We start from the raw sequence: 12,310 nt of genomic DNA, 5'->3' as shown, positions 1-12,310 counted from the left end.
ATACAACTTTACTTTGGTCACTATCTGAACTATGCTATTAATACCTCTATCTAGTTTGTTGGTATTCTATTTTAGGCACACTATTAATATCCTGGAATATTTAGATGATTGTGGAAAGACATATATACATATCATTTTCCCTGGGGGGCAAGAGGGCAGGTCACTGGTTGCAAAACAAAACAAAACAAAACCCCAAAAAAAACCTCCTACAAGTCATCTCTTCACTTTGTTAAGAGGTTAAAGGTAAGATTTTATTTTTTCAGAGATTTTATTTATTTACCTGATAGAGTGAGAGAGAGAGAGAGAGAGCACAAGTAGGGGGAGGGGTGGAGGGAGAAGCAGACCCCTGTCAAACAGGGAGCCAAATGCAGGACCGATCCCAAAAAGGACCTCCGCTGAAGGCAGGCACTTAACCAACTGAGCCACCAGGCACCCTAAAGATAAGATTTAAACACCAGCTTTGCCAAAGACCAGAGTGCTTTCATTTACTTTAAGGGGCATCTTCCACTTTTTAAAAAAGAAATATTAACCCAAATTCATTTTAATATAAAGGCTCATAGATTCCACTGCATAAATGTGAATCAAAACTACAACGAGAGGGGCACCTGGGTGACTTAGTCGTTAAGCATCTGCCTTCGGCTCAGGTCATGATCCCAGAGTCCTGGGATTGAGACCTACATTGAGCTCCCAGATCAGCGGGAAACCTGTTTCTCCCACTCCCCCTGCTTGTGTTCCCTCTCTCCCTGTGTCTCTCTCTATCAAATAAATAAAATCTTAAAAAAAAAAAAAAACCTACAATGAGATATGGCTTCACACCCATTAGGATGACTACTATCAAACAAAACAAAACAAAACAAAATAACCAGCGTTGTAGACGATGTGGAGAAATTAGAGCCCTGTACTCTGTAGGCGGGAATGTAAAATGGTGCAGCCCCCATGGAAAGCAATATGGGGGGTTCCTCAAAAAATTAAATACAGAATTACCATATCATTCAGCAGTTCTACTTTTAGACTTATACCCAAAAGAATGGAAAGCCAGGTCTTAAAGAGATATTTGTACACAGCAGTATTATGCACAATAGTTAAAAGGTAGAAGCAACCCAAATGGTCATCGATGGTTGATTGGCTCTACACACAATTGACTATTATTCAGAAAGGAAGGAAATTCTACCCGCTCCCCCACATCGGCTTCGGCCCTCTCACTGGCTGTAGAAAATGGTGAAAGAAACCACTTATTATGATGTTTTGGGGGTCAAACCCAATGCCACCCAAGAAGAACTGAAAAAGGCCTACAGGAAACTGGCTGATAAGAATCCAAATGAAGGAGAGAAGTTTAAACAGATTTCTCAAGCTTATGAAGTACTCTCTGATGCAAAGAAAAGGGAATTATATGACAAAGGAGGTGAACAGGCAATTAAAGAAGGTGGAGCCGGTGGGGGTTTTGGCTCCCCCATGGACATCTTTGATATGTTTTTTGGAGGAGGAGGAAGAATGCAGAGATAAAGGAGAGGTAAAAATGTTGTGCATCAGCTCTCAGTAACCTTAGAAGATTTATATAATGGTGCAATAAGAAAACTAGCTCTGCAAAAGAATGTGATTTGCCATAAATGTGAAGGCCGAGGTGGTAAGAAAGGAGCAGTTGAGTGTTGTCCCAATTGCCGAGGTGCTGGAATGCAAGTAAGAACTCATCAGATAGGACCTGGAATGGTTCAGCAAATTCAGTCTGTGTGCATGGAGTGCCAGGGCCATCAGTCCTAAAGATAGATGTAAAAGCTGCAATGGAAGGAAGATAGTTCGAGAGAAGAAGATTCTAGAAGTTCATATTGACAAAGGCATGAAAGATGGCCAGAAGATAACATTCCATGGTGAGGGAGACCAAGAACCAGGACTGGAACCAGGAGATATTATCATTGTTTTAGAGCGGAAGGACCATGCTGTTTTTACCCAGCGAGGAGAAGACCTTTTCATGTGTAGGGACCTACAGCTGGTTGAAGCACTGTGCAGTTTTCAAAAGCCAATATCTACTCCTGACAACCGAACCATTGTCATCACCTCTCATCCAGGTCAAATTGTCACGCATGGAGATATCAAATGTGTGCTAAATGAAGGCATGCCAATTTATTGTAGGCCATATGAGAAGGGTCGCCTCATCATCGAATTTAAGGTAAATTTTCCTGAGAATGGTTTTCTGTCTCCTGATAAACTCTCTTTGCTGGAAAAACTCCCTACCTGAGAGGAAGGAAGTAGAAGAGACTGATGAAATGGACCAGGTAGAACTGGTGGACTTTGATCCAAATCAGGAAAGACGGCGCCATTACAATGGGGAAGCATATGAGGATGATGAACATCATCCCAGGGGTGGTGTTCAGTGTCAGACCTCTTAATGGGGCTAGTGAATAACACTGCTGGCATTTTATGTGCAGTAGTGAATGAGTGAAGGACTATAATCATAGCTCACTACTTGCTATTGTTTTTGTTTTAATATTCAACTATAGTAGTGTTTTAAAAGTTAAATGAAGAATAAACTCAAATATAAAAGCTCTGACTTTGCCCCATATGTATGATGACATCAGTGTGGAAGATAAGTTTAATATTTGTAAAAACTGCTTTCAAAAAAAAATCTCCCCTAGCATTTGTTAGGCCATACCTTGTAATTAATTTCAGTTCTATGTATATGAAACAGCTCAGACTGAAATGCTGGGTGTATGTATTGACTTCAGTGTATGACCCTTAATTGTTAAGCTATGAAGTTAAAACTTGTATTTAATTGGCAATCAGACAAAGAATTTGTAGAGAAGTGTTGGTCTATAGTTATGTTAAGTGGGATTCATTGTGATGCCTCTGCATTTATTGCCTCAACTGTTACTTGAAGATGGCATGCTATGTAATTTGGCCTGTGGTATCAGTGATAGAAAGGATACCTCTTTAAAGAAGGGGTTTGTCATATGCTGCTGCTTGAGGGCTTGCACTTGTAGAATTGCATTCCCTTCCGTGCCATCTTTTTCTTCCCCTTTAAAAAAAAAAAAATAAAATATATATATATATATATATATATATATATATATATATATATATATCCTTGTTATACTTTTTTGCCTTCTCTTTGGACCATGATAAGCTTCAGAGTAGTGGCTTCGGGAGCAGGGTAACTTACAGTGAAGAGACATTTACGTGGAGAAGTTTGCATGTATGAGATAGGAAGGTTTTTTTTTTTATTTAAGGTATGTTACAGGATTACTTTAAATAATGCTCCGAAGTAACTGTAATTTAATGTTGGGAGTATAGCAAATTATGATGAATAGCTTTAATTGTATGTTTAAAAAGTCATGTTCACCAGCTTAATTCTGGTTATCAGAATTAAGCAATTGGAATGTATGAATGTCTCCTTAATATACTGATTACAAAGCAAAAAAAATAAAAAGAAAGGAAGGAAATTCTGACTTACACTACAACATGAATGAACTTGAGGACACTATGCTATGTCCAATAAGCCCGTCACAAAGACAAATACTATATAATTCCACTTATATGATGTGCTTGGAGTCGTCATATCATAGAGACAGAAAGTAGAAGAGTGATTTCCAGGGGCTGGGGAGAGATGCTTAACTGATTGAGCCACCCAAGGGCCCCGCCCCACCCCGCCTTTTGTAAAGATTTTCTTTTTTTTTAAAGATTTTATTTATTTATTTGAGAGAGAGAGACAGTGAGAGAGAGCATGAGCGAGGAGAAGGTCAGAGGGAGAAGCAGACTCCCCATGGAGCTGGGAGCCTGATGTGGGACTCGATCCCGGGACTCCAGGATCACGCCCTGAGCCGGAGGCAGTCGTCCAACCAACTGAGCCACCCAGGCATCCCTAAAGATTTTCTTTATTTGAGAGAGACAGAGAGCACAGATTACTTAAAAATAAAATCTTAAAAAAGAAGAGATTGAAACAACCTGGAAGACAAAACATCTTTTGTTTGTCCCACACGATGTGTATTTTTTAATTTAAATTAAATCTGCATTTGATTGTCCCAGGGCAAGGATCATCTTAAGCTAATATTGTTCCCCCCTTCCAGGTGAGGCCTGCATTCTTACTACTCATTTCCTTACCTGCCTGACCCCTCTTTTTTTTTTTTTTTTTTTTTTAAAGATTTTATTTACTTGACAGACAGAGATCACAGGTAGGCAGAGAGGCAGGCAGAGAGAGGAGGAAGCAGGATCTCTGCTGAGCAGAGAGCTCGATGCAGGGCTCGATCCCATGATCATGATCACGACCCAAGCCGAAGGCAAAGGCTTTAACCCACTGAGCCACCCAGGCGCCCCATGCCTGACCCTTCTTAATGTATGAATTTGCCACCCTGTCTTGAAATGTCCAAGAAATTGGACAGATTGTGGGTGGGAGTGAGGTTGGGTTAAGGAGGCTAAGGTCAAACTACACACTCTCAGAGCCCTTCATGGCCCCTCCAACAGACGACCAGTCATGGTGTTCAACTCTGGCCACACTAGTCACACCTCAGACTCAAACACAGTCCCGCTAGATGCTCTGTTACCTGAAGACTAAATTGTGATGTTAACGTGTGAGGTTAACAATTTCTATGATCACGTAAAAATTAGAAGAAAGAGATGAAGGAAATGCTTGACTTAGACAAGTAAGCAAATATCCAAAACCAGCAAATAGAAAACATGTCAGTTCACTACAGTCCTTGTTTTGGGAAGCCATAGTGGGTATGTAGGACCTGTTTCCACTACTCATTCCATATTTCCCTGCCCTCAGCCAGAAGGTCAGACAGTCCGGGTCTTAACCGGGTAAAGAGACCCAAACTCCCATTTCTGATTCAAGGTCTGAGCTCTCAATTGCCCTGGCTCTTTTTTGGTTGCTTCATGTTTCTATGAGCCTTTACTATAAGGCAGGGAAGAGCTAAAAATAGCTTTCCCTGCTCCCAGTGTGCACCAGCAACCCAAATTTCCCCTAGGTTATTAGGATCCATCACACCAGCCATCCTTGAAACTCTTGGTTCCCAGATGACCAGGTGATTGTCTCATCCTCCAGTATAATGGAAACGTTGTGTTCACTGGTAGAAACAGGAGCAGTGTCAAAGGATCCTGGGTGACCTACTCTTACATCTAGAGCTGTTCAAACTTGGTTCTTTATATAGACCTTCCATTAACAGTAAACTGCTATTGCCTACCCCCAATCTTATTGCTCGGTGGATAAAACAACAGCTGGTTTCTGATGGGAAGCTCAGGCCCATAGTCACCTGATGTCCTGGGGTCTTTTCCTGCTAAGCTCACTCAAGGGAGTTCCGCCCTGGCCTTATAAGCCTGGGCTCTGTATCACACACGATTTCTGAGTGTAGGAGACCAATTGGGGGAGCAGAGTATAATGTTTAGTTAGGGAGTCAGAAAGGTCTGAGGTTTTTTTTTTTTTTTGGTTTTTGGGTTTTTTTTTAAAGATTTTATTTATTTATTTATTTGACAGGCAGAGGGGCAGGCAGAGAGAGAGGAGGAAGCAGGCTCCCGGCCGAGCAGAGAGCCCGATGTGGGGCTCGATCCCAGGACCCTGGGATCACGACCTGAGTCGAAGGCAGAGGCCTCAACCCGCCAAGCCACCCAGGCGCCCCAAGGTCTGAGGTTTTAAAGGAGTTTTCTAACCCCTCAGAATCCCTCTGAATTTATTAAATGGGTGTGATATTGTATAATTGTTAATGAGAATCAATGTGTTATCTTGACATTTATATTAAGAAATACATCTTTGGTCTTTATCCTGTTTCTGGCATAGAGCTCCAAAACTCCGGGAATTTCCTAATTGATGAGAACAATAGTGATATCATTTGTTATGTTAGTGAGGTGACATTTAGAAAGCCCTTATATAACCTAAAGCTAGTGCTGGATGCCAGGAGAAGCAACCACATGATTCGAGGTCAGGAACTTTCAGTCCCATCCCCATGACCTCCAGGGAGGGGAGGAGGGCTTAGAGGTTGAACTGATCATCAATGGCCAATGAGTTTACCAATCATGCCTGTGTAATGAAGCCTCCATAAAAACCTAGAAGGATGGGGTTCAGAGAGCTTCTGGGTTGGCAAACACTTGGAAACATGGGGATGGTGGTGTAGTTGGACAGGGCACAGAAGTTCCTTGTATTACACTTGTAATACAGTGTATTCCTTGTAATACACTGCCCTGTATTTCTATTCTATCTGGCTGTGTTAGAGTTCTATCCTTTCATAATAAGCCAATAATCTGGTAGGTAAAATATTTCTCTGTGAGCTCCTCTAGCAAGTTAATCAAATCCAAGGAGGACGTTGTTGAAACTTATGACCTAGAGAAAGTCGGTCAGAGGCATAGATGAAAACCGGGACATGCAATGGGCATCTGACGGGGGTGGAGAGCAGTCCTGTAGGACTAAACCCTTAACGTGAGAGGTCTGACATTATCCCCAAGTACAAACTGAGTTGACTTGTAGGACATCCAGCTAGTGTTGGCGAGAATTGCTTGGTGGTGCGAGAACAATCACATGCACAGAAACACAAGCATGCTGGAATTGGGAGCTGAGCCCATACAAGAGAAATACTGAATGTCAGATTATTAGATTGGTGTGAGAATAAAAAGAGTTATTACCTGATTCAGAAAAGACTTCAACAACAGCGTCCTTCCTTAAAAAGTGCATTGGGGTCATCTAGAAGATCTTACCTTTTTTTTTTTTTTCCCTTGGAGAGAGCGATAGGGAGAGAGAGAGAGAGCATATGGGAGGTGGGGGCAGAGGGAAAGGGAGAATCTTAAGCAGGTGTGAGCCCAGTGCAGAGCCTGACATGGGGCTTGATCTCATGACCCTAAATATCAAGACCTGACCCAAAATCAAGAGTTGGAGGCTTAACCACCAAATACCCCTTTAAAAAATAATAATAATTAAATTAATTGTTTTGGAGCGGGAGAGAGAGGTGGGGGAGTAGCAAAGGAAGAGGGAGAGAGGATCTTAAGCAAACTCTATACCCAGAGACAGCTCCATTCAGGGCTTGATCTCACAACACTGAGATTATGACCTGAGCTGAAATCAAGAGTTGGATGCTTAACCAACTGAGCCATCAAGGTGCCCTTGGGGTCACCTAGAAAATTTTAAATCAGATCTCTCTCTCTAGTCCTAAAGCCCTCCTAATACTCACCATGTAATTTAGTGTATTTTTTCTTAGAAAAATGGAATTAACAAAATGACTATTAAGAAATTATACCAGGGGGCGCCTGGGTAGCTCAGTTGAACGCGACTGCCTTCAGCTCATGATCCCAGGTCATGATCCCAGCGTCCTGGGATGGAGCCCCGGATGGGGCTCCTGCTCAGCAGAAAGCCTGCTTCTCCCTCTCCCAGTCCTCTGCTTGTGTTCCCTCGCTCACTGTGTCTCTCTCTCTTTCATACAAACAAATACAATCTTTAAAAAGAAAAGAAGAGAAAAGAAAAGAAACTATACCAGGGGCTCCTGGGTGGCTCAGTTAGTCAAGCATAGGATTCTTGACTTCAGCTCAGGTCTTAATCTCAGGGCTGTGAGTTCAAGCCCCATGCTGGGCTCCACGCTGGGCAAGGAGCCTACTTAAAAAGAAAAAAAAATATGCCAATATAAGATGAGCAAGTCTGGGGGGTCTAATGTACAACATGGCGATAGTAGCTACTAACATACTTGATGTTGCTAGGGGAATACATGTTAAATATTCTCACCATAAAAAAGAAATGGTCACTATGTAATGAAGCAAGAATGTAGCCAATACTATGGTCCTCATCACTTTGCAATGTATCAAATCAATGGGTTATATACTCTTAAACTTATACAATGTTGTGGGTCAATTATATCTCCCAAAAAGCTGGAAAAAAATAAGTTACATAAAAATCTATGTTCCATACTCCTTCCCAGAAGACAGTTTTCATGTATTAAGTTAAATGGAACATGCAATGCTTACAAAGCCCTTGTGAGAAATTAGGCTAAGAGCAGTGTCTTGTCCCTTGAGCCAGGCTCCGTCAAGATAATAGTTTTACTGGCTTTCCTCACTCCTGGTTAGTCATGCCCAGGAAATAAAAGGGATCAGAACACTTCCTTAGGAAGCAGTTGCCCAGTGTGGATGAAGCCACATGGGTGTGTTTCCCTCACAAGAGTAAGACATCTGGGACTGAGCAAACGCATCTGTACACACACACACACACACTGAGAGACAGCAATCTCATAAGCAGAAGGTTGATTCTAGCATGTGGATGTTGTTTAATACTGCTTTAAGGTAGAATAGCGACTCAACAGAATCTGACTCACTTAAATCCCTTTGCCTATTCTAAAAGAACCATAGGTTAGGAATGGTCTGGAGAAGGAACTCACCCCTGTCTTTTGCAAGACCTAAAACTGGCATCAAACCAGACCTGGTTTTGATTCCTACGTAGCTCTCTGCAACCTAGGACAAACCGTCTGACCTCAAACCCTTGAGTTTTGTTAAGTTAATAGCTATCCTATGGTGCCTTTCAAAGAAGACATTGAGAATATATGTAAGCCATGTCACTAGGCTAGCTCCTCACCATTCTCTACCTCCGTCACTTTTCCTTTCTTTTCCGATGAGGGAAGTGGAGGAGCTTCTCCCGGAAGAATGTACTGAGGGAGGAGGATCTAACTCACCATCACTGGTCCAGACCTCAGTCTGTCACCCTCTGCTTCACAATTCAACACCATCACAACACAGACATGAACATTTTGTCTTGCAAAGACTTTCCTTTCAAGGCAGTAAGTGTGGCTCCCAGGTGAGCCCCCCACTATTTATCCTGTGGTCCCTCTCCAAGTGTTCCGCCCATGGTAAAGACTTACAGCTGAGCTGGAAGCTTTGGGGGTCTCTTTTAGAGAGAAAAGGTGTGCAAGCAGAAGAAAGACAGTGTCCTGACTCTTCAGGCTCGTGCTGGGCCTGGCTTTCCAAAGGCTTAGGGCAACAGTTCCCAATGCCCCTTCTTTTTCTCCTGAACAATAATCGTATGCAATACAAACTCGATACCTACTTTCCTTTTTTTATTTTTATTTTTATTTATTTATTTGTCAGAGAGAGAGAGAGAGATCACAAGTAGGCAGAGAGGCAGGCAGAGACAGAGGGAGAAGCAGGTTCCCTACCTAGCAAGGAGCCCCATATGGGACTCGATCCCAGGATGCTGGGATCATGACCTGAGCCGAAGGCAGCTGCTTAGCCAACTAAGCCACCCAGGCGTCCCACGATACCTACTTTCAAAAAGTAAATTGAACACTCGAACTGTATTATAAAGGTGAAATAAACAATTAATTTATAATAAAATGGAAAGCATTTTAACCAACTGAGCCACCTAGGCACCCCAAAAATGGACAGCAGTTTAATATGTCACGTCAAGTATGACTACACATAGAATATAGCAGTCAGAGCCTTGAACCCAATACAGAACCCTTGTGAGCACAACAGCAAAAGAAGCACAAGTATCAGCCACTTAAATACCACAGGTAGCAGTGTCCTGGGTGACACGGGTTTCTGAAGTGGTAAGCAACTCTCAGTAAAAGTTCTGAACAAAGCAAATGATAAGTTCCTTCAATCTACACATTAGTTGCATTTCTAGGAAATGCAGTGTTTAAAATGGCTCAAAAAATACTTTGTGTTCATATGTAAAATGCAGCTGAGTCCGAGGATCCCTCAGATAAGGGGGTCACTCACCTACACTGCTACCCGGTGGGACTTTTAAAAGACACGTGAGATGTGCGGCATTTTGCTCGGCACTGTCCTGGTCACTGCAGTACGCTAGACACGAGTGAATACCAGGAGACCCTCCTCCATGCCCACCCAGCCCCCCACAGATGAAGAGAACAAAAAATGACCCTCACAGATTTCCAAAACATCCCCTAGAGGGCAGTACGTCCCCCTGTTGCGAAGTGGCTGAGGGGACCACATGGGACCTGGAACCCTCCCGTGAGTTAAGGAAGAGTTGGGTTTCCTTTCACGATGCCCTCATCTCCTCACCCTCAGACTTCGTGTGAGCCTGTTGACCCTCCCTCCTTCCTAGGCCCATATACCAGCCCTACCTCCCAAGTTCTGAGACCCATTTCAGTCTCCGTGTCAGGCCATCCAGCACCAGGGAAGGCAGCTGGATAAGAGCGATGGGGACCGATGGAATTCTAGATTGGAGGCTGGCAGAGCAGTCAGGTAAAGCGAAATCTGGTCCTTCCCTGGAAGGAGGGCGGGGGGTCAGGAAGGATCCAGAACTTAGCTGTGTGGGCCACAAGAGACCACGTAGATATGCCTGAGCTCAGCTAAGGGAAGCCCTACCCTCAGACTTGGCTGGACAACATCCATGCCTTCTGGGCTATCTGCCTCCACTCATCCAGTCCCTCCCCAAGGTGGTACAAGGAGCAGAGTCTAGAGCCGACTGCCGTTCCTGTCCTTGCTCCACCATTCGCTTCACTTTGAAAGGTTATTTGATCTCTCTGTGCCTCAGTTTCCTCGTGTGTAAAATGGGGATAATAGTATCTATGTCATAGGGGTCTAAGAATTACATGAGTTGGTATATGTAAAAGTGCCTGGCACGTAGTACTTTACAAATCTTAGATACGAACATGGTCATGACCATTCATGAGGGAGCATTAGGCTAAGGAGTACCCCAAACTGGGGGATGAGCATTCCTAAGGACCCCAACTACGAAGAAACTGAAGCTGACGGAGTTACGTGTGAGTAAGGATGCTCGCAGCTAATCTAGCAGAGATGGCTCCCTTGTTTCATTCTTTGAAGGTCTAGGTGACTGGGGAGTAAGAAAGGCCAATTACCACCATCATCATCACCATCAACATCATCATCACACTAAGGAAAACATAGATGCCGGGTGGAAGAGGGCGGGCTGTCGCTCACAAGGCTGGGTGCAGGAGGGACGTGGTCCAGAAAGGAAGGAGTGTCTCCTGCACCCTTGAGAAAGGGCTTACTTTCTGACCATCTATGGACTGTGAGTCTCTGCCTTTGCAGATCTCGAGTCCGAGCGGCTACCCAAAAGACCAGAAAAAAACCAAACTTCCCGACCTCTGAACCCTCGGTCTTCAGAGGCGCAGGCAGCAGAAGTGCTGCATTTGGAGAGGAGATGGTGAAGAACAGGAAGGAACAGGTCGCTGGAGAGTGATTCCCGTAAGGGCTGGGTCTCGTGGACCAAGTACAGCAGAAGCAAATTTGCTCCCAAGAATAGCCGCACACACACACACACACACACACGCACGCACACAAACGCACGCATGCATACACACACACATACACTGCAAACAGCCGCAGAAATAAAGGAAATACAGCAAGGGCAAGAGGGCCAGAGAGAGGCAGAATTGGGCAGGAAGGGCAGCTCCCCAAAAGGACATTAGGGCAGGAGTCAAGTGCAAGAGAAAGAGATGGACATGGGAAAGCTGCCTCTATACTGGGACCAGATCAAGGAGAGGTCAAGGGTCCTTCCCAGCAAGGACTCCAAGTCCCTGAAAGTAGGTTGTCCCAGGAAGCAGGATCCTTGTCCCCTTTAGCTGCCTGAATTTCTCCCAAAACCTTCAAGTCTGGGCTCTGGGGACATGTTCCAAAGTTTCCCTCTGCTCAGATCTCCAGACCTCTTCCACTTCCGTCAGGGTCGCCTTCCCAGCCCGACCACCCTCCCAACACAGATGGAAAAGCACCAAAAGGCATGTCAGTGATAAGACATGTGACAACTGAATTTGCTTTTTATCCCCTTGACTGTTTCTGTCTGCCTCTTCTGCTAAGCCATGTAGTAGAAGAGCACTCACCAGTCCCCATAGACTTGCAGTTTCTGCTCCACAAATCAAGGCACCCAAGAACAATTCCTTACTGACGGATACTCCAGGATTGTGTCTCTAGTGGCAGGAACCAGAGGGACAGGGAAGAGAAATAGGGCTCTGGGGCCCTATGCAAGAGCTCCCAGACCAAGCCCGGGATGCCAAGGAGGAGCTACAGGAGGAGAAGAGGGTCAATTTGAGTCCCGCACAGCCGGAATAAGCAGGCTGGCCCAGAGGAACTGGCTTTGAGAACCTTTACTGAGAACTACCACCGGCTCCGTGAAAGATGCCCAAATCTTTCTGGTTAGAACTGTCTTTCCCAAAGCTACAGACTGCATTTTTGCTACAATGCCCTTTCTTTTAAAAGACGTCTTGAAGGCAAGTGTAATGCTTCTAAAGCAAAAAATGGTGAAGGCTGAAAAACCACACTGAAAATCATTTCAGCACCACGCTCCAGATCAGTGTGGCAAAAAAAACCAAAAGGCCGATAACCCCCCATGCAGCAGAGCCGACAGGAGCGGGCTGATGGCGAACCCTGCTGTTGCCTT

The 12,310-nt window shown here is 44.2% G+C and overlaps 1 pseudogene; it reads left to right on the top strand.

The window, feature by feature from the left end:
- Nucleotides 1-1,215: 1,215 nt before the first annotated feature.
- On the top strand, nt 1,216-2,542 carry LOC122918081 (annotated as a pseudogene).
- Nucleotides 2,543-12,310: the final 9,768 nt, after the last annotated feature.

This window comes from Neovison vison, chromosome 10 (assembly GCF_020171115.1).
Source record: "Neovison vison isolate M4711 chromosome 10, ASM_NN_V1, whole genome shotgun sequence".
Lineage (NCBI taxonomy): Eukaryota > Metazoa > Chordata > Mammalia > Carnivora > Mustelidae > Neogale > Neogale vison.
This window is presented reverse-complemented; position numbering and strand designations above follow the sequence as displayed.